Here is a 23,911-nt window from a genome sequence, read left to right as displayed (position 1 = left end):
ACTTTCAGACCTTGAATAAAGTGCCACAGAAGAAATCAGAAAGCACATGGGATTGAAGGAAATATTCTTGTGTGGGTTGAGGATCAGTTAACAAACAGAAAATAATGACTAGGAATAAATAGGTCACTTTGAGATTGGGAGGTTGTTGACTAGTGTTGCAGGAGTTGATGTTGAGCTCTAATATTCAGTCAATATCAATGATCTTGTTGAGAGGGTTTACAATAATATATAGTATCCATGTTTGCTAATGATACCAAGTTGGGGTCTGTATGGCTTGTAATGATGATGCAGAGAAGTTTTAAAGGGATGTACACACAAAATGCTGGAGGAACTCAGCAGATCTATGGGAATAAATAATCAGCCGATGTTTTGGGCCAAGACCCTTTATCAGAGCTGGAGAGGAAGGGAAAGATGCCAGAATATGGAGGGAGGGGTAAGGGAAGGAAGACAAGTTTGAAGGTGATAGGTGTAGACAGGCAGGTGGGGGAGGGGTGAGGGAGAGAGGAAGTAACAAGCTTGGAGATGACAGGTGGAAAAGGTAAAGGACTGGAGAGTGGACCATGGGAGACAGGGAAGGAGGAAGGGCACCAGAGGGAGGTGATAAACAGGGAGGAGAGGTAGTAAGAGGCCAGAGTGGGGAATGGAAGGGGCAAAATTTCCAGAAGTAATTCAAGTAAGAGAAATCAATGTTCATGCCATCAGCTTAAAGACTACTTAGTTGGAATACGAGGTGTTGCAGTGTGGGATAAGGGAACAATGAGGTTGGTGGCAGTGGATGGGAGATCTCCAGAGTCGATGAGGTTGCTGGTGGTGTCAGAGACAATATCCTGATGGTCCCAAGTGAGGTCCTTTTCAAGGGGTCAGTAAGAGGAGGTGTCCAGAGAATTGACACTTGGTCCCAAGATTCACAAAGCTGAATGGTTGGGTAGGCCCATTGTTTCTGCCTGCTCTCACATCCACATACCACAACTCCATTTTATCCCTCTTGTTTCAGTTGCATCCCGCCTACATCTGCAAGTCACCTTCCAGCTTCTTACATCATTCCCCCCTCCCCCATCCACTTGGCTTCACCTATCACCTTCAAGCTCGGTCTCCTTCTCCTCTCCCTACACTTTTATTCTGGCATCTTCCCCCTTCCTTACCAGTCCTGATGGAATGTCCCAGCCTGAAGCATCAACAGTTTATTCATTGTTGTAGCGTGGACGAAATCACCAGAGAGACAGAGTCACTGGTAGGTACAAAGCAGCCTCTTTTTTCGACACAAGCTACAGCAGGCATCTTAAGGACGGAGACACCTTCCGCAGAAAGGTCTGCTAGCCCAATGCGGGCTCAATATTTATATGCTAAACACAAAGGCAATCGCTACTTAAAAAGTTAAAGACAATGCTTCCTTTTGAGGCTACATGCAAAATATCACACCATCCTTTCCTTCCAACGCCAAAATGTCGACAGCCTTTAGGAATGTAAATTAAGTCTACGATACATTTATTTGGCATTTCCCATGCTAACATAGAAGACAATTAATATTTATAATGCATAGATAATACTGTCTTCAAAACTACAGCATCAGGTCAAACTACGGCGCCAGAAGCACAGGAAGTGCATTGTCAAGTAGAAGTCTGGTGGCCAAAGTCACTTAAATGTAAACAAATCATTACCCTCAAAAAATTCACTTTAACATTCATTTCCATAGATGATGCCTGACCTGCTGAGTTCCTCCAGCGTTTTGTGTGAGTTGTCCTGGATTTCCAGCATCTGCAGTATCTTTTGGGTTTCAAATGGATTCATGCAGGTTATGTGAATCTGCAAGGTCACAGCTGATAGAGTGTAATGTGGAAAAGTGCAAGAGGAAATTTGGTAGGGAAAATAGAAAAGTAGAGTAGTTAAATGATGAGAGACTGTAAGGAGTTGGTGCTCAGAGTGACCTGGGTACCAGTGTACGTGAATCACTGATGCCAAAATACAGCAAACAATTAGAAAGACAAATGGTTTGCTCGTCTTTATTGAAAGAAGAAGGAGTACAAGAATAATAACATTCAAGTGCAATTATATAAATATCTGGTAAGATTGTGCCTGGAATATTGTAAAGAGATCTGGTCTCTCGAGCTAATAAAGGATATGAAAACAAACGAGACTGTAGATTCTGGGATCTGCCAGCAAAAACTAAACTCTGAAAGAACTTAGCTCATCAATTAGTATCTGCAGAGGAAGAATACAAGTTGATATTCCAGGCTGAGACCTTGCACCAGGAGTGGACTGGGTGTGAATAAATGATATACTGTACAGTGGATTCTGGTTAGTTATTCTATCGGTTAATCCAGACAGCCACTTATTTGGGACAACTCTAAATCAACATAAACTAATCAAAAAAATAGCCAGAATTTCCTCACTTATTTGGGACACAATGCCTCTGAACTGGGACGGGAGAGTATTGCCAAACAGTTTCTAACTAGCGTCAGTTGTGTGCATTTGTGTGCCATTAAATACTCCACCGTGCTTAGAGTGAACAGTTTTTAAATATCATCAGCTTGTGTTCAAAAAAGCAGTGGATCATGTCAGGGATAGGTAGCGAGAAATAAGCAGTAAGACAATTCAGAACTGTTTTTCTCACTGCAGTTTCAAGCAGTCAGGCTTGGAGATGCAAGAAATGGCTGGGAATGAAAATGAAACAATTTCACTGCTTCAACAAATTAGAAACCACGAAGGAAGTTAAGATATTGATAATCATCTTGAATGCTACAATGAAAATGAGGATTTGGAGAATGCAACAGTTTCTAACTAGCATCAGTTGTGTGCTTGTGTCTGGCCATGTGACACTACAGCATGCTTAGAGCAAATAGTTTTTAAATAGCATCAATTGCGTATGCTTGTGCTATGGTATTCATTTGAGCCTACTGATGCCAAATGACAAAGCAACAATTTTTGACACGACTTCAACACTGATTTTGTTCATTTACAGTCAATCAAAAAGAACAGAGCAGCGTACACTGTATGAACTCTGCTGTCGAGAACTATTAGGTGTTATCATAGTACTACAGTTATATTGGTAATATTCTAATTTGTTCTGTATTTATTTAAATACATAATTTGTTGCTCAGTTGAACATAGTTTGCCCTTTCAAAACTATTTTCATGAAAATTTGGCTAATTGTGGCAGCCACTTAATTGGGCCAAAATGTACTGATCCTGATGTGTCCCCATTAACTGGAATCCACCATTCTGATAAATGGATGCAGGGTTAGTAAGGTAGAAGATCAGCCATGATTGCACTGATTGGTAGGGCATACATGAAGAGGCAAAGTGACCTACTTCTGCTTCGATGTTTTTAATGATCTCAAAAGCACGGTCAAGATCAATGAGCCTACCTTCAAAAGTCATATTCCATTAACTGCACCAACAGCCTAATTGACTATTAAATCACCAGTTTTGCATCAGACTATAAATCAGGCCTCATATGTAACATTAGAGTACATCACCTGTTCTATCCATGCACCAACAATTGACCCCCAAATCCAAATCTCACAGGTTACACAAACTGCTCGTTTCAACCAAGATAGCCATGTCAACCGGGTGACACTTACCGACAAATTGTATTGCCCCTTGCAGAACAGGATGGTGCAGGGTCAGAAGCACTGGGTGCTTACTAAATGGGATAGGTGGACCACCACAGAATGAAAGTATCATGACTGCATTTAGTATGCTGGGCACTGACCTACATGATTCACTGCCAATGGTCACGTCAACTGGAACTTGAGGAAATGATATGACCTTCTAAAATATACCAGTGTTGCCTGCAAATTATGTGCATGCAGTAATTGTGCCCTGTACCCTAGTTCAGCTTGCAACTCCAGTGAAATTCCTGCACATTCTCAGTAAATTTGAAAAATCTTAATATCTCTTCCACAGCAGAGGACAACTAACTGTGAGTTATTAAAAACAGCTCCAATCTGAGAGAAGCCAAACGCTAAAGATTTGTCAGCACATTAAAAGGCAATGCTGTTCTTTCCCTGTTGTTGTAATTGTAGCTGGTGATTTATTTCAGTGAGGACTTTGTGTAAGGCAACCTGCACCTCAACTTGGTATCTTACTGAAGTTCAGAGAAGAGAATGTTCCATAAAGATTCTGAGCGTAAACAAACTTCTGCAATGAGCCTTTCTCCACTTCCCCTCATGTCAGGATGAGTGGCTGTCCCAGCTCTGCTTGGTCCCTGTTATTAGTCACAGAATTGTACAACATAGGGACCTTGTACATTTGACCCATTGTGTCCGTTCTGTCAAAGAGCTCATTTACACTAATCTGATTTCCTGTTATAATAATCAATTAACCTAGTAACTCACACATCTTTTGAGTGTGCCTCAGTAGCAGCACAGCAAGTTCCTAATGGGAATGGATGCATCTGGTGGGATCTCAGAATGAATGTGTAGCCTCCACAGACAACACTAGAGATCAGGAAGGAAGCTAATGTTTGTACCAGACCTCCAAGGTAATCAGTTTCTCTCTGTTTGATCCTGTACCATTCCCTCCTACCATAACACACATCAAAGTTGCTGGTGAACGCAGCAGGACAGGCAGCATCTCTAGGAAGAGGTACAGTCGACGTTTCGGGCCAAGACCCTTCATCAGGACGAACTGAAAGGAGAGCTAGTAAGAAATTTGAAAGTGGGTTGGGGAGTGGGAGGGGGAGATCCAAAATGATTGGAGTAGACAGGAGGGGTTGGGATAGAGCCAAGAGCTGGACAGTTGATTGGCAAAAAGGATATGAGAGGATCAACTGTCCAGCTCTTGGCTCCATCCCTCCCCCTCCTGCCTTCTCCTATCATTTTGGATCTCCCCCTCCCCCTCTCAAATCTCTTACTAGCTCTTCTATCAGTTCATCCTGACGAAGGGCCTCGGCCCGATATGTCAACTGTACCTCTTTCTAGAGATGCTGCCTAGCCTGCTGCGTTCACCAGCAACTTTGATGTGTGTTGCTTGAATTTCCAGCATCTGCAGAATTCCTCGTGTTTGCTCTACTACCATAATACCATTCTCCTCCCTTCCAACCACCATTCCAGCCTTCGCCACAACTTGTCTACTTTGACTCTCCTTCATTATCTTTAAAATTCTTTAAGAAAACCTAAGACAAAATATTAATTTGCATACAAGAAATATTTTGCTGCTAATCATTTCCCCACCATGCTGTATATAAATAGCGCACATCCCGCACACTGATTCGGTTTGAGCGTTGAACCAAGCTTGAATGAGTAAGACATGCCCACTTCGCTTGTTTGACTGAAAGTGAGAAGATGGAGCGGGGCCTCATGTAGTTTCAGGTATCTGCAACAGGTAGACAGATACTATTTCAGAACAGACATTGCCAACCTCGGGAAGGCGCCGAACAGCAAGGACAAACGCTACATTCGTAGTCTAACCACGGCAACAACATTTTCCTGAGTTACCGCCTTTAAAAGCCCTTGCAACGATCAATGCACACCGAAACCAGGACTGACCCTGTACCTCAAGATGAAAGGGGGCGAACTACTTTTCTTATCCTTACTATGTAATATTATTGCTATTAAATTGATATATTCGACACGTCTCAATAGCATTTTCGAGATTAATCACGGAACATTAAAGCGTGGACACGAGCGCATTTCCAAATATATTACCAGTGTTTGAGGGTCTTGGATTCGGTTCCCGGCCAATGTAATGACGTCAGATCATCAGAACTCAGGCGTCAGCGCAGCGTTAGGGCGAGTCTGCGAGATGTTAATGTAGTGGACGCAATATATTAGCGTAAAAATGGGATGCAATGGTGTGGGAAGCGGTGGAGTCCAATGACATAGTAGTGGTTACGAATAGGAAGGATGACAAGTTGGGGTGCCGATGGTTAATGACCCTACCAAATTGGGCAGAAATACGAATGCGATGTGAAACAGGGTCAAAGACGCTTGGAGAGGGGAGGTGAGCAGGATGAAAGGATTCCCTTATATTTGCCACGTTATCTTTCCTCTAGTTTGTCAGTGACCTCTCTCTGCATTATCTCGTACTGATCGGTAAGCTCTTGGTTCTTCTCCAGCAAGGCTTTGCCGAGCTTAGCCGCCAGGATGAGATCGTTATCCTTTTGCCGAAGCTGAGAGAGCAGGTCCTCGATACCGGGGCTACCGGCTGCTACTTCCTCGCTGTAATTCTCCTGGCGGCTGGTCGCCAGCACAGGGAAGCGTTTGTCGAACAGCAGGTTGGCACTGCCGTCGCCCTCAAGCCCTGGAGGTGTTGGGAGTGGAGAAATGGGCGGCAGTCTCGGCTGATTGCTGGCCTGATGGTGCTCGGCATCCTCAACGCCAAACGAGTGGTGGGGCTCGTCACCCTGCTGAACCTCCTGCAGCCATAAAGCCGCCATAGTTCCACCTGCGCTGGGCAGATTATAATGGGCTCCGATCCCGGCTCAGCTCACAGATTGCACCGAATCCCATGGACCTTTCTCCCGTGTCCTGGCCGGGGATCAGGATGGCGTGACCCAGTTCCCCTGCTCGCAGCACTCGGTGTCTCGTGTGGTGATATCACGTGTCAGAACGTGATTGAACAGTGTTCGGAGAAATCATCGAGAAACTTCTATGGTAAACGTGGTTGCAGTTGCTGTAGTAAATAGAAGTTCGAGTTCTATTCTTCCAGAATATGTTTTGTTATTGTTAAACCACGATGCGTATAAAGAACACAACATGGTGTCAGAAGTCGGTCTGGAAGAATAATACGTTCGCTAGTACGGGAGAGTCGAAGATGATCCAAAAGAAAACCGCACGAACTGTTTTCGAGGTTTGCTAACAGCTTTAAAAATGGAACATCTACAATCCCCACCGACACTTCAGCTGACTAGGAATGCAGCTGAAAACTGGAGGAAATATAAGCAACATTTTGAAATCTATTTATCGGCGATCAGAGCCGATAGAAAACCAGAAAACATGAAAGCGGCGATTCTACTCCACGTAATAAGTGACGACGCAATTGAAATATAATCATTCTATTTCTGAAGATGAAATTAATTTCAATTTAAAGTCGATAATGGACAAATTGGAAGCATTTTGTATACCGAAGCGTAATGTGACGTATGAGGTGTTCAAGATTTTCACGTGTAAGCAGAAAATAGATCGATATGTTACGAAGTTGAAACGCCGAAGTAAATCATGTGCGTTTGCAGAACTGGAAGACTCTCTTATTGGAGACAGAATTGTTTGTGGCATTCGGGATAATGGTCTGAGAGAAAGGCTGTTAAGAGAGCAAGACCTGGATTTGGAAAAAGCTTTGATATTTTGCAAAGCTTCGGAAACCGTAACGACACAGGCTGAACACCTTTTCATTGAAAGCTGCAGCGTAGATACTGTAAAAAAGCGCGAACATATTAGAAGAAATATTAAAAAGGCAACGAAACCGGCAGAGAGCAAGACGTCTTGTGATTGCTGCGGACAGCAGCACCAGGCAAAAAAGTGTTCAGCGTACGGAAAAATATGCATGCAATAAGAGTAATCATACTACTTTTCACACTGTTGCAGAAATAGGAATAAAATGAAACAAGTAAATGCAGTGATTGAAGATGAACGTGAGGAATGTTATATTGTCACGGTCCTGATTGTTTATTCCCTAGTTTCCTCTAATTTCCTTTAATTGTGCCATGGTTCTGACCGTTAATTTCCCAATTACTTCTAATTTTCTTTCATGATGACACACCTGGTTTCCATCAGGACCTGCAGTATAAGAACCCCCCGGCGTTACAAAACCGAGTTACCAGATCGTGGTCTTTTTCCTGTGTGATAACTAACGTTTCCCGACCGCTTAGAACTGTTTGTTCTAAGTTAGCTGCAATTTCAAGGTTTATCTATGAAACTCCGTCTCTCTGAGTCAAGGCTCCATATCAGGGCTCCGTGTCAAGATCCCTGCTGTTTGCTGTTCGGCGTTTACGCCCGTGTAAGCATCCTACCTTAATCTCCGTGCCTGTGTCCTGCACTTGGGTTCGCCGTAGTCGCTCCTTGCAACAGAACCATCTGGCCACTATGGACCCAGCGGACACGAATACCCTGCAACAAGCCCTCGCCAGCCAGGGCTCCCAACTGGATCTGCACGATCAACTTCTCTGGGATGTCATGGAGAACCTCCGTTCCCTGTCTGCTGACGTAAAGAAGATCAGTGACCAGGTGGACCGAGTATCCGTTCATCTTACCCGATCCACTCCTGGAACTCTGTCAGCCCAGCCCAGACAGCCGGAAGTGGCAACCCCCTACGTGTCGGTAACACCACCGCCAAGAGAGCCACACATACCTGAACCAGAACACTATGCTGCGGATTTGGGGAAGTGCCGGGCCTTCCTTCTGCAATGCTCCTTGGTGTTCGAACAGCAGTCATCCAAGTACTCCACAGACAAGTCAAAGATGGGTTATATGGGTTGTAGCGGGGAAGTGCCTTAGTGTGGGCTACAGCTATCTGGGATAATCAACCGGCTAACTGCTCTTCATTCCCCACCTTTATCACAGAAATGAGAAGGAGCTTTCACCACCCCGTCCGTGGTAAAGATGCCGCTAAGCGACTACTCACTCTCCGTCAGCGCTCACACAGTGTTGCCGCCTATTCCGTGGATTTCCGGATGTTAGTGGCTGACTCGGGGTGGAATGATGAGGCACTCCAAGGGGTATTTTAGAAAGGCCTCAGCGACATGGTGAAAGACGAGTTGGCGGCAAGGGATGACACCAACAGCCTGGATTGTTTGATCTCCCTAGCCACCAGGTTGGACAATTGTCTTCGAGAACGCCATAGGGAGAGAACTGGTCGTCCACTCCCTTTAGCAACTCCACGACACTCTTTACCGTCTCCCACCAGCCCTAGCCTCTCTTCCCCTCCCTCTCCTGGAATAGCTCCCAGTCCAGCCGTTTCCACCACCCAGGAGAGGAACCCATGCAGCTGGGACGGAACCGCCTTTCTCTCACAGAGCGACTCCGGAAATTGAGAGCGGGGAAATGTCTCTATTGCGGCCAGTCCCGCCACTTCCGTGCTACCTGTTCCCTTCGGCCAAAAGGGAGGGTTGACCAGTAGAAAGGGGGACCCTCGTGAGTCAGACAACATTCCCTTCTGTCCCCCGAACCCGGGTGCAGATCCAACCTCCTATCGTTTTTGTGTACCCCTGGTTAAGCGGGGGGCGGGCGGGGCATCCCAGATAATCTGAAGGAAACACGGCCTCCTGGAGAAGGTAGAATCCCGGTGGCTGTTGCTGTAAGAGAGTTACGCTAACCGCTATGCTACTGTGCTTCGAAAAGAACAGAGGAATATCCATTTAAAACAGGAAAGACGAGAAATTCCTTTAACCTGGAGGCGGCGAATCTGCGGTATTCGTTGCCACAGATGGGAGGAGGAGGATTTTAATTGAAAGTCGATGACCAGGGTTTTCCTGATAGACGGTAATGGCTGTCTCGAACGAGAATGCAGAGACTATGGTGGATGAAGAAACGAAGTAGAACATTTGGAAAGCTCATGGGCAGGTTACAGGAAAGACATGCAGGAATGTGAGTCTTGTGCAGAAGAAATGCAGGCTATCTGGACAGATTGTCATCACTTTCTGACGAGGTGGGTGAAAAGCCCCGCTTTCGTGATTATATATAACGAGATTTCCACGAGACCCCTCTCTCGTTCTTTTGCGAATATGAATCGAATCGAATCGAATCAATCCCTTGACGGACATCAGTCTTGTCAGCCCAGGAATAAACCTGGCGAACCTTTGCTATAATCCCGATTTTGAACACTTTTCTCAGACAGGGAGACCTGCAGTAAACACTGTAATCATGGTGTACTTATGAAAACCTCTATCCCTACTTCTGGACTCAAATTTTCTCGTCATTTGGACTTAGCATTTTCATCCTTATTCGCCTTCTAGTTCTGTATATCCGTTGTCACTGACTAGAGTCATAGTGCTATACAGCAGAGATACGGGCCTTTTGGCCAAACCGGACCATACCAACCAAGATACCTATTTACCTTTGCAAATTTGTCCACATTTGGCCGATATCATTCTTAACCCAGTGCGCAAGGATACCAAAGGCTGTTTGCATTTTCATTACATAATCTTTCGCTGTTTATTTAACAACCTGCCTTTAAATTATTGCTACTAAAAGTGATAACACTGCATCTTTCGTGTAGTTCCCTGGCAATGAAATTGTACAAAGATACCCTCCCGTGTAATATATCCCGCACATAGCCCACATCCAAGCTTCATAAAGAAGTGTTTTGGATTTGGCTAAAATTAGGAGCTATTTTTTCCAACTTAGGAATGGTGTGCCAGCCATTCGGTGCTATTTTCGAGGGAGAACAGGAATGCAGATCCTTGTTCGAGGGAGAACAAGAACTCAGCCTTGGTCGAGGGAGAACAGGAACTCAGAGCTCAAGGTAGTGGGAAACGGCTGGATCTACCCAGCGGAGGCGAGAGCACGAAGAGATGGTTCCCAACACAAGGCAGCGGCAAACAGCTGGATCTACCCAGCGGAGGCAAGAGCACGAAGAGATGGTTCCCAACACAAGGTAGCGGCAAACAGCCAGACCTACCTAGCGAAGGCTTGGACACAAAGAGACAGTTCCAAACAAAGAAAGATAGTTCTTTATCTAGTCACAGCAAGGCCCCAGTTTTGCCCTGGCGGTTGAACATGACGGTGTTACAGGCGAAGGTAGCAGGCGAGGCTACAGAAGGATGGGGAAGGAACAGTCAAGCAACTGAAGCTGAACCCAGGAGCTGTTTATGTAGCCAACCAAAAATGGGAATCATGTGCCTGGATTGAGGCACACAACAGGACAAGGGAAAACTGGAAAACCTGGAATAAGGAACCATGGACCGGACTGTGAACTGGAATGCGACCTTCACGGACCGGACCATGACATGTATACAATATACGTACATCATGAAAATTTTTTTCTTCACAAGCATGCACGAAAACAGAGCATTGTCCCAAAGAGTGAATGATATTTAAATGTTAGAACTTCAAAGTCCCCGAACTTTCCCCACCCACGCATAAGCAGCAGCAAAGCAACGCAATCGCCAGCATAAAAAAAGCATCTGCTCCCTTCACGGAGCAGTCAAACGTGCAGCAAAGCAGTAATAAAGACACAGAATTTCAGTACCCCCGAAGACTTCTCCTTCGCCCTGTAATTCGCGAAGTCACAGGCTCTCTGTCTCTCCCTAATAAGGGAATAGCAGGTGTCCCAGTTTCACTGAGAGAGGGGAAACATAACAAAATGACTCACAGATTTATGGTGTTAAAGGTGTTTTGCGTCGTTTTTTCCCCGAGTTCTGTGTCCAAGGAAGTCTGGTCTCTGGTCACATAGACAGCAGCCAGCTCTCTGCTTTCGATCTTCCACAGCACATTAGGCGGTGACACCGACCTCACATCTGCCTGCCTCCAGAGCTATGAAATTCCGGCACCCTGAAGGCACGCTATTCTTCCAGGCTGTGTCCTTGGCGTATTGAAAAGCGGACAGTCATGAAGCCCTGAGATTTGTGATTTTTGTGTCCTCTTTGTGGTTTTTATATATGACTTCGATGAAGAAGTAGAAAGGTGGGTTGGTAGGTTTGCTGATGACACGAAGGTTGGGGATGTTGTCGATAGTCTGGAGGATTGGCAATGGTTACAACGGGACATCGATAGGATGCAGAACTGGGCTGTGAAGTGGCAGATGGACTTCAACCCAGATGTGTGAAGTGGTTCATTTTGGTAGGCCAAAATTGAAGACAGAATATAATAGTAATGGTAAGACTCTTGGCAATGTTGATTATTAAATAATCTTCCAGAAATAGTAGGGGACAGAGGGACCAGTAAGATGGAGGAACTGAGTGAAATACCTGTTAGTAGGGAAGTGGTGTTAGGTAAATTGAAAGGATTAAAGGCAGATAAATCCCCAGGGCCAGATGGTCTGCATCCCAGAGTGCTTAAGGAAGTAGGCCAAGAAATAGTGGATGCATTAGTGATAATTTTTCAAAACTCATTAGATTCTGGACTAGTTCCTGAGGATTGAAGGGTGGCTAATGTAACCCCACTTTTTAAAAAAGGAGGGAGAGAGAAACCGGGGAATTATAGACTGGTTAGCCTAACATCGGTGGTGGGGAAACTGCTGGAATCAGTTATCAAAGATGTGATAACAGCACATTTGGAAAGCGGTGAAATCATCGGACAAAGTCAGCATGGATTTGTGAAAGGAAAATCATGTCTGACGAATCTCATAGAATTTTTTGAGGACGTAACTAGTAGAGTGGATAGGGGAGAACCAGTGGATGTAGTATATTTGTATTTTCAAAAGGCTTTTGACAAGGTCCCACACAGGAGATTAGCGTGCAAACTTAAAGCACACGGTATTGGGGGTAAGGTATTGATGTGGATAGAGAATTAGTTAGCAGACAGGAAGCAAAGAGTGGGAATAAACGGGACCTTTTCAGAATGGCAGGCAGTGACTAGTGGGGTACTGCAAGGCTCAGTGCTGGGACCCCAGTTGTTTACAACATATATTAATGACTTGGATGAGGGAATTAAATGCAGCATCTCCAAGTTTGCGGATGACACGAAGCTGAGCGGCAGTGTTAGCTGTGAGGAGGATGCTAAGAGGATGCAGGGTGACTTGGATAGGTTGGGTGAGTGGGCAAATTCATGACAGATGCAATTTAATGTGGATAAATGTGAAGTTATCCACTTTGGTGGCAAAAATAGGAAAACAGATTATTATCTGAATGGTGGCTGATTAGGAAAAGGGGAGGTGCAATGAGACCTGGGTGTCATTATACACCAGTCATTGAAAGTGGGCATGCAGGTACAGCAGGCAGTGAAAAAGGCAGATGGTATGCTGGCACTTATAGCGAGAGGGTTTGAGTACAGGAGCAGGGAGGTACTACTGCAGTTGTACATGGCCTTGGTGAGACCACACCTGGAGTATTGTGTGCAGTTTTGGTCCCCTAATCTGAGGAAAGACATCCTTGCCATAGAGGGAGTACAAAGAAGGTTCACCAGATTGACTCCTGGGATGGCAGGACTTTCATATGAAGAAAGACCGGATGAACTAGGCTTGTACTCGTTGGAATTTAGAAGATTGAGGGGGGATCTAATTGAAACCTATAAAATCCTAAAGGGATTGGACAGGCTAGATGCAGGAAGATTGTTCCCGATGTTGGGGAAGTCCAGAACGAGGGGTCACAGTTTGAGGATAAAGGGGAAGCCTTTTAGGACTGAGATTAGGAAAAACTTCTTCACACAGAGAGTGGTGAATCTGTGGAATTCTCTGCCACAGGAAACAGTTGAGGCCAGTTCAACGGCTATATTTAAGAGGGAGTTAGATATGGCCCTTGTGGCTACGGGGATCAGGAGGTATGGAGGGAAGGCTGGTGCAGGGTTCTGAGTTGGATGATCAGCCATGATCATAATAAATGGCGGTGCAGGCTCGAAGGGCCGAATGGCCTACTCCTGCACCTATTTTCTATGTTTCTATCTGAGAGATCTTGCGGTCACATAGGACACTCAAAGCTGCTGCTCACTTTGACAGTATTGTTAAGAAGGCCTGTGGTATGTTGGCATTCATCAACCGTGGGAATGAGTTAGAGACGTGAGATAATGCTACAGGTATGTAAGACCTTCATCAGACCTCACTTAGAGTATTGTGCTCAGTTCTGGTTACCTCACCGCAGGAAAGATGTCGGTACTATAGAGGGTATGTAGAGGAGGTTTCCAAGGATGTTGCCTGGATTGGAAGGCGTACCTTATGAGAATAGGTTGAGTGAACTTGGCCTTTTCTCCTGGGAGCGATGGAGGATGAGAGGTGGACTGATAGAGGTGTATAAGATGATGAGTGTCATTGATCGTGTGGATGATCAGGGGCTTTTTCCCAGGACTAAAATTTCTGGATTTTCATATTTTGCTACTGGAAAACGGGTAAGCCTGCGTTACTCGGTGTCTCGGACTTTCACACAGCAACGAAAACTAAAGACCTATTATTAAACTGTGCTAGCGACGAGGCTATACATCAGTAGGATATAATAAAACCGGATTTTTTTAAACTGATGTAAGATTTCTGTGGAAAACTATATATAGTAAGATCTCAGATTTGTGTAATTCCCAATTGAATTCCTCACTGCTCAACATCAATTCTCGGAAAGCTTGCAAGGTAAATTCAAGTAAATGTGTCAGTAAATTACATCTCTGAATAATTCTAAAAGTAAATAGAAGATAGAATATAATATAGATAAATTTGAAGTGATCTAATTCCAAAACATGTTGTTTTAGTTTCCCAAAGATTGGTCTTTTTTCAGTTAATTGGAACCTCGTTGTCCTGGAACACAAGTCATGTCATCGGGAAGGGCGATCCTTGTATAAGCAGACATTACAAGAAAGTTCTAGTACCGGACGAACTCTGATTTGTTCAAATTATGCGAGGCCTCCCTCAGACCTTAACTGGAGTTTTATTCATCGTCTTGGTTTCCCTACCTAATAAATGAGTAGCTCTGGAAAAAAAAGCAAGTGTACTTTGGCAGTGTAAGATGCTATTAGTCGGGGCCGGGAAGGGCGAGGTGTTTCGAAACCAGGAACATAATCTCCAAATATCATGAGGTCATTTATAACCAGTATGGAAATAAATATGCTGAATTAATTCAGCGCAGCATGCAGGCTCAGTCATTGAATCATCCGAAACACACACCGGTGTTTTTACTGCGTATTACGAATATAGAGGCGAGCAGGAAAATGACAAAAATGTGGATAATAAGCAATGATTTCGACTGAGTGGGCTCGAGTGTTGAAGCGACTCGTATTTATGACTTTTCCTATGAGAACGCCGGTTCATGCATATGCGTTCTCTAACCTAACTTATTTAACTTAAACTTTTCCATTTTCATATTACCATGAGCGTTTTACGTGTCAGAGTTCTAAAATGTATATTTTTCTTGTCTATGTACTGCTGCTGTTGACAGTCTATGGTATAAACATCCGTGTCTCCCTTTCTTTTCCCTAAAGCTAATTTGGTGGCGATTCTGATCCTGTCCCGCGGGAAGTGTGGCCTCTCTAAATGCATCACTCGCTATTTGGTCTCCATGGCAGTAACGGATTTGCTCCTCATTATTACCGCTGTGATTATCAACCGCATTTGTGGCATTTATTTCCCAGGAAGTTTCCTCTCCATCACCCCAGTGTGTAGTGCCATTATTGCAATAACCTATGCAGCCAGGGTCAGTTCTGTTTGGTTAACCGTCGCTTTCACCTCTGACCGTTTTGTCGTCATTTGTTGCCAGAAACTGAAGGCGAAGTATTGCACCGACAAAACGGCATCTGTGGTCATAGCAACTGTTTGTTTCCTTAGTTGTTTTATCAATATTCCATGCTACTTCATTCATGAACCCAGCTATATAATTAACAATGTACCATGGTATTGCAAACTGAAAGCTGTCCGTTATACTTCTCTATTGTGGGGCGTTTATGATTGGTTCAACCACCTCTTCACTCCTTGTTTCCCGATCCTTTTGCTCAATCTTCTCACTGTCAGACACATTTTAGAAGCTAGTAGAGCCCGGAAGAGACTCCAAGTCCAAAACAGTGGGAACAATCAGACTGACGCAGGGATGGAGAGCAGGAGGAAGTCTATTGTGTTACTCTTCGCCGTTTCAGGCAGTTCCATACTATTGTGGATGACACATTTGTTACAGTTCCTATATGAGAGAATTTCCAATGACCATCAAGTTAGCGGTTACAGTGATCCCCAGTCTATATTTATTGAAACTGTCAATATGCTCCAACTATTAAGTTGCTGCACAAACATATTTATCTCTGCAGTCACTCAGAGAAAGTTCAGGGAACAGCTGAAAACCACGGTACAATATCTAGTAAATATAATAGGTAAATGTATGAAATAATGGATGAAGCTAATTCAACCACGAATGTGCAACATTGTTTTAAATATAACTTGTCTTGTGTTAAATGTGAACCAGAAACTTTTATCTTCGATCACAAAACCACTTCTGCAAATACAGGGATAAAAATATTAGAATGAAATTGTTGTGAAATGGCCAAGTTGGATATATTTCTCTAATAATGTAATGACAGCAGCCATCCCTAATATTTGTCGGACAAATATTTCATTTGACTAACTGATGATCTATTTCGTACTACAGAGGCCGTGAATGATAGTTCAAGGCGAGAAAGAGCTACAAGGCGAATAAAAGGCAGTAAATGCCATAAAGCATATGGTTGATTTTTTTATGGTAGAAGAAATGGCTGTATTAATTTACTGCAATATGCATCAATGTCTGCGTTTCACAACTCCTTACAAATCGGCAGAAATACATCACGTACTTTTTTTTTACAAAATCATATTATTATATAACCTCTCCATTCGAAAAATATCTTTATATATCCTCGTTGGAACAAAGAGAAATTCTGCCCCAACACTCCATTCTCTGGAAGCCGGAACAAAGATAAGAGCATTTTGATCGTCCTTTATTAACAGACAACTAATCTCCGGAGATACAGCTAATCACTTCGGGCACAACAACAAACCTATCGCATGTACAGGTTAACAAACTCAACAAACCCAACAAAATCAACAAACTCATTCATAAGGCCAGTGATGTTGTGGGGAAGAAACTGGACTCTCTGACGGTGGTGTCTGAAAAGAGGATGCTGTCCAACTTGCATGCCATCTTGGACAATATCTCCCATCCACTACATAATGGACTGGCTGGGCACAGGAGTACATTCAGCCAGAGACTCATTCCACCGAGATGCAACACTGAGCGTCATAGGAAGTCATTCCTGCCTGTGGCCATCAAACTTTACGACTCCTCCCTTGGAGGGTCAGACACCCTGAGCCAATAGGCTAGTCCTGTACTTATTTCCTGGCATAATTTACATATTACTATTTAATTATTTATGGTTTTACTACTATTTAATCATTTATGGTGCAAGTGTAACGAAAACCAATTTCCCTTGGGATCAATAAAGTATGACTATGACTGAACCTTCAAGCTAGATAGAGCAAAGATAATTGTGCAGATTAGTAAAATATGATTCGTCATCTGTGAAATCCACTTTGTTTTTTGAACAGAGATTTCAGCTTTTGAGGAGAGCAGACCTATAGAGAAGTGAGCTTCAGTGATTTAGTGATACCTTTGAAATAGTGAAGCCCGTAAAAGTTGTTATGGAAAAGTAGATCGAAAGGCTTCCAGGAAGATTCAGCTGGTTGGATACAAAATTAGATTGATGGTAGGAAGCAGAGGACAATGGTGTGAGTTTACGTTTCAGACTGGAGGTCGATGCATAATGGAGTTCCTTAGGGATTGGTTCCAGGCCTGTTTTCATCTGGAAACTAACAGTCGAGATTCGTCGCAGCCCTAAGCCTTGACTGTACATTTCCCACTTTTAATGCTGCCTCACCCGCTCTGTTACTCCAGCATTTTAATGCATTGCTTAAACTAAGGATTCCCAGATCCTTATATGTTTTCCCACTGAATTAACAGTCACCTGGCTAGGTTCATTTCCCTACAGCAGATCCTACCTCACCCCTCCCCTCTACCCGGTTCATGGACTGTCGATATGTTGATATATGCAACCCTCGTGGATGTACGTAATGAATTCCGCCAAGCGTGAAGTCCTTGCACTGAGGATGTTGCAGTTAATATTGGAGATGCTGAAGTCACCCACAGCAACAAACGTGTTGCTTTTCGATCTTCCCCATATTTACCTGTGCATATCTCAGTATCTATATGCTCAAACTCTAGTTCGCTAATAGGAAGCGGGTAGTACAAAGCCACCTGAGTGTTTGCACCTTCGTTAACATTAATGTCTAGTCTAGTAGTCTGAGTGGATAAATCCTCTAATGTTTCCTCACTGAGAGCAACTGTGACATTGTCGCTGATTTGACAACACACCTCTCCTTTTATCTCCCTCTCTATCTTTATTGGTGCTGTTGTGGATAGTGTAGTTGACTGGCAAAAAAATACAGAGAGTAATAGATCAATTGTACGTATGGGTGGAGAAATGGCAGATGGAGGTTAACCGGGACAAATCCTGTACCTTGGTAGTCCAAATGGAAAGAGATAATACTGTCAAGGGCAATCTTAGCAATCTTGATGAGCAGAGGGATCTTGGGGTCGAAGTCCGTAGATACCGGAAAGTAGCTACACAGCTTGACAGTGTGGTTCAGGAGGCTTACGGAACACTTGCTTTTATTAGTCGAGGCATTGAGTTCAAAAGTCAAGAGGTTATGCTGCGACTTTCGGGCCACATCTGGATATTCCATACATTTCTGGTTGCCCCATTACGGAAAAGATGTCGAGGCTTTGGAAAGGGTGCAAAAGAAGTTTACCAAGATGCTATCTAGATCAGAAGGCACGCGCAATGGAGGTTATAAGATCATTGGATGCATAGATAGAGTAGACAGACTATCTCTTTCCTAGGGCCTGCATTCGGATAGAAGTGTAATCTCAAAGGAGATGTGAGGGGCAATATTTTACACGGAGACTGGGTGGTGCCTGGAATGAGCTTTCTGGGTTGATGGTACAGTCCGACACCTTAGGGATTTTTAAGCAACATTTCAACAGGCACATGAATGTGAGGGAAATAGAAGGATATTCACATTCTGTAGGCAGAACAGATCGGTTAGTCATTTGATTGTCAGTTTAAATAGTTCAGCACAACATTGTGGGCTGAAGGGTCTTTATATAAGGATGTAATGTTCTATGTTCTATGATAGAACCATGCATGATTTCAATAATTCCCCCTGTTTCTGGCCAGCCTTCCCCCCTCAGCTCTAATGAAACACCATCGGAATGAAGCGATAGCTCTCTTTCTCTCTCGTCAGGTATTAACGGACCTGTTAAATATACCAAAGGTAATCTCTTTTTATTAGGGATATCCTTCCTCAGCATTTTTTAGCTGTAGAAATTGTTTTTTTTTTGTTCTTTCGTTACCTTAAGACCATAAAAGCAAAAGACATAGGAGCTGAATTGGGCCACTGCTCTGCCATTTGATCATTGCTTATCGCTTTTCTTCTCAATTCCATTCTCTTGCCCTCTCCTGTAACTTTTCAGCATTTGACTGAACAGGAACCTAGCAACTTCCGCCTTATCTACACCGAATGACCTGGCCTCCACAGTCGCCTGTGTTGTGCTAATGAATTCAACATATTCACAACTCTGAGGCTAAAGGAAAACCCCCTCATCTCCGTTGTAAATGCACGTCCCTCTATTCTGAACCTGTGCACGTCGGTGCTAGACTATCCCAGATAGAGGCAACATCCTTTCCAATCCCAGTCCATCTGTGCCTTTCAACATTCGATAGCTTTCAATGAAATTACACTAACCACACCACCCCCGTCTAATCCTTGAAATTCCAGCGACTACATGACCAGAGACGTCAAACGGCACTAATATGGCGAGCCTGTCATTTCCGGAATCATTTTTGCGTTTTCCTGAACCTTCTTGGAAACCAGTCAAACGGCAGTACATTCTTTCTTTGATAATGGCCCCAAGACTGCTCACGGGACTCCCAAGTGTGGTGTCACCAGTCCCTTATAAATTCCCAGCGTGATATGTTTCTTTTTTCTCTTTTTGTCCTCTCAGAATGAATGCTAAAATTGTATTTACATTCCTAATCACAGACTCAACCAGCAAGACCGTTAGGGAGTCCTGCACGAGGTCTTCCAAGTCCCTTTTCACCTCGGATTTTTGAATTTTCTCCCCTTTTAGTCTACGCTTTTATTCCTTTTACCACAGTTCATGATCATATTCTTCCCGACACTGTATTCCATCTGCCACTTCTTTGCCTATTCTCCTAATTTGTCTAAGTCTTCCTGCAGCCCCTTTGCTTCCTCAACACTACTTGCCCGTCCACTTATCTTTGTGTCATCTGCAAAATTGGCCACAAAACCATCACTTCAAATCATTGAAGTAGAACGTAAAAATAAGTGGTTCTAACATTGACCACTGTGCAACACCACCAGTCATCGGCAACCAATCGGAAGAGGTTTTGCTTATTCACACTCTTTGCCTCTTGTCAATCTGCCAATGTTCTACCCATGCTAGAATCTTCTCTGTGGTACCATGGGTTCTTAATTGCTTAGCAGCCTCATGTGCGGCACCTTGTCAAAGGCCTTCTGAAAATCAAATCCACAACATCCACCGTTTCTGCTTTGCCTGTCCTACTTGGTATTTCGCCAAATAATTCCATAAGATTTGCCTGGCAAGATTTCCCATAAAGAAACCCATGTCTATTTTACCATGCCTCTGGTACCCTGAAACCTCTTCCTGAACAAGCGACTCCAAAGTTTTCCCAACCACTGAGGTCAAGGTAACTAGCCTATAATTTCCTCTCTTCCCCCTCGCTCACTTCTTGAAGAGTGCAGTGACATTTGCAATTCTGCATTTCTCTGCAACTATACCAGAATGTAGTGATTCTTGAAAGATTATTATTACTCCACAAACTATTCAGGTACCTCCTCTGAACCTTGGGGTGTAGTCCATCTGGTCCAGGTAACTTACTTGCCTTCAGACCTTACAACTTCCTGGGCACCTTCTTCCTAATAATAGCAACTACGTTCACGTATTCCCTCTGACACTTCCGACCATACGGTGTGCTGCTAGTGTCCTCTACAGTGAAGATACTGCAAAGTACTTAATCAGTTCTTCCGCCATTTTCTCGTCCCTCATTACTACTGTTCCAGTGTCATTTTCTGGAATTTGATATCTACTCTTGCTTTCCTTGTAATCTTTGTATATCTGACAAAAACAAAATACTGTTGACATCCTCTTTGTGTCATTGAGTAGATTCCTTCACATTTCAACTTTTCTCTCCCTATGGCTTTTCAGCTGCCATCTGCTATTTCTCAGAAACTGCCGAATCTTCTGACTTCCCACTAACTAATCTAATTACATAGGTGATTTCTATCTGAAAGACTGCTGACATTTTCGAAGCGTTTGTATTTTCTTTTTACATTTGCCTTCTTCCAAACTTAAGAGATCTCAGATCGTTGTCCAAGTTTATCCCTCACTGTGAACCCATTACTTTTGGTATTGGGAAATGTGTTGAGGGTTAACCTGGCTTCTCAGATGAATCGACCTCACATCAAAAGCATTATGACCATGTTTCATTTCATGAAAAGGGAACCGATAGTCCTTTCGAACGTGATCGACTTTGCAGGCTAAAACTATTGACAATAGTGATTGGTCTCGTTTGCATTTCGTACACTTATAGCTGCTTTCAACTGCTTTATTCGACCATGTGAGATTTTAGAGAGCCGAAGGTGCAATGTCCAAGTTCAAATTCTAATTTTATTGGCATAAACATGGATCAGAATTAATGAGACCCAGGTTAACATATTCTGACAGGACTTTACTCTTTAAAAACTTATAAAAACAAAATCTTGATTTGAACTCCTCCCTCTCCATACTTGTCTATCTTCCAGCCTAACAACTCCTCTGCATGTGCAAGTAGACAAACGGCTAGGAATTGTAGGATTTGAGTAAGAATAAGTATGTTTTCAAGTGGCAGGCAGTGGCCAGAAGGGATACTGAAGGAATCAGTAATCCATGCATTCTTAATATATTTTCATGTCGAAGATCAGAAAAATAAATGTAATATCTGCGGTTCTGCTAACAACACAACTGTACAGCAGGGGTCCCCAACCTAGTTTGCAACGCGGACCGGTTTCTTATTGACAATATTCTTGCGGACTGGCCGACCTGGTGGAGGGGTGGGGTGTAGGGTTACCAACGGATACGTTGTGTTTACCTCGAGATAGGCTACAATGACCATGAAGACTTGCGTGGGCACCAGTGCGCATGCGTGACCTGCGCATGCGTGTACGTGCCGATTTTTTTTCTACAAATCGTTTTTGGCGATTCTGTACGGGGGCGGGGTGTTAATCACGACCGGAATATAGGTGATAAGTGGCTAATACACTGAATTTCATTTCTAAAAGTGTTTATCTAACAAATTTAATATTAAGCACACAGCGCATATTTTCCTTGCATGAATAAGTCAATTATAGGGGAGGACAGGGGAGATTGAAGTAAGTATTGAACGAACTTCCAGTGGAAGTGGTAGAGGCAGGTTCGATATGATCATTTAACCTTAAATTGGATAGGTATATGGACAGGAAAGGAATGGAGGGTTATAGGCTGAGTGCAGGTCGGTGGGACTAGGTGAGAGTAGCGTTCAGCACAGATTAGAAGGGCAGAGATGGTCTGTTTCCTTGCTGTAATTGTTATATGGTTATATAAGTCACTTATAAGTCAATAGCATCATAACATTTTAAGTAACATTTGGATATTAAACACACAGCACATACTTCCCCGCATATAAATTAATTGCAACACACAAATATCGCTGAATCAGTGGGAGCCCTGGGCTGAAAACTTGTTCCCTTCAACAACACGGTCATATCGAGGGGTGATGGGAGACAGCGATACTCGAAGTGGGTTCCCTATGTCCAGTCTATTCTGCAATTTAGTTTTTGTTGCATTCATTGCAGAGATATGTTGGAAATGGAAGCACCGTTTTCAGTGCTTTTGTGGCTATCTCAGGATATTTAGCCTTGACTTTGATCCAGAATGCCGGCAGAGATGTTATGTCAAACATACTTTGAAGTCCGCCTTCATTTGCAAGCTCGAGGAGTTGATCTTCTTCCTGTGCTGACATGGATGACGCGCGGGTAATGACCTCGCGTGTGTTCAAGCTCAGCAGTGGGTGAGGGGGGATGAGGAAAGGTGAAGCTGACTCATATCGCCAAATCATATCGTTTCCTCGCGGCCCGGTAGCACATGCTTTGCGGCCCGGTACCGGTCCACAGCCCGGTGACTGGGGACCACTGGTCTTTGTTACGTACCCCGTAACTGGGTTGCCAAACCAGCAGAAATGGATCACTCAGTTGGAGTCTGGATTACTAGAACTAAGAAAGTTTTATTAAAGAAACAAGCAACACAGTACTCTAATCAAAAGGATAATGAATGCAACAGTTCAGCAGTGATAAACATGCATGTACACAGAATTAAGATAACAGGATCAATCAAGCTCTATCGTTGTCTAGGGGTAAATGCCCAGTTTCAAAGTGACGCAAAGTTCAGTTCAGTTTAGTTCAGCTCAGTTCGCAGACAGTGGAGGGAAGGAGAGAGAGAGCAAAATGAATGAATATTCAAAAGGGCTTCCACACACAGACCTTCGCAGTCAGCTTTCGGGCGAGCCCTTTGTGATGTCATCTGAGGTCACTGACCGTGACCCCCTCCGTTTCGAGATACGATCGTTTCTCTGCGGTGAACCCGGCACCCAGGCAAGGGTGGACACACACCAGGTTCCCGCCGATCATGCCTTTCCACCCTGTGCGTCTATGGCCTGGTCCCGCAACCGGCCTTCCAAAACTTCCCACCGACTTGTGAGAGACGCACCGCTTCCAGGGTCTCGTTACCTCGGGTGTCGTGTGTGTGCTGCCTTAGTGAACCTGTCCCTTTTTATCCCCCTGCTGGGGTATCGCCTGTCCATCACTTCAAACAGTTCAGGGTTCAAAGGGGGAGCCGATCTTGACAGCTCTCTCCTTCTGTTACTCTCTCTCCCGTCCCTTCATTACACATCTCCCAATGCTGCTCCATTGTTTTCCTTATCTCTCTCTCTCCTGAAGACAGGTGGCAGACCAACTGCTGATCCCACTGGTGCCAACACAGGACAGCTACATCTTAATCTATGTGTATTCTTGTCACACTTCCCCCCTTTAAGGATTTTTACCGGGGGTAAAAATTACAAACATGAATACATTATTTGGTACACACAGATATACATCTTTATCAGCTATTTGGCTAATACAGCGAGTTTGAAGTTGTCAACACCTGACAGACAGTCAGCCATCACATTTTCTGTTCCTTTTATATGTGTTATTAATAATCCCTCTTACCA

The 23,911-nt window shown here is 43.9% G+C and overlaps 1 long non-coding RNA gene across 1 annotated transcript in view; it reads left to right on the top strand.

The window, feature by feature from the left end:
* LOC140204481 (uncharacterized) overlaps window positions 1–16,928 on the top strand; it is a 37,555-nt gene extending 20,627 nt beyond the window's left edge. Inside the window, exon 3 of the long non-coding RNA XR_011887641.1 lies at window positions 16,144–16,928. This is a non-coding gene — a long non-coding RNA (uncharacterized lncRNA). The remainder of the gene's footprint in view (window positions 1–16,143) is intronic.
* Window positions 16,929–23,911: the final 6,983 nt, after the last annotated feature.

This window comes from Mobula birostris, chromosome 10 (genome assembly GCF_030028105.1).
Source record: "Mobula birostris isolate sMobBir1 chromosome 10, sMobBir1.hap1, whole genome shotgun sequence".
Taxonomy (NCBI): domain Eukaryota; kingdom Metazoa; phylum Chordata; class Chondrichthyes; order Myliobatiformes; family Myliobatidae; genus Mobula; species Mobula birostris.
The sequence above is the reverse complement of the archived record's forward strand: the minus strand, read 5'-3'. Positions and strand labels throughout refer to the sequence as shown.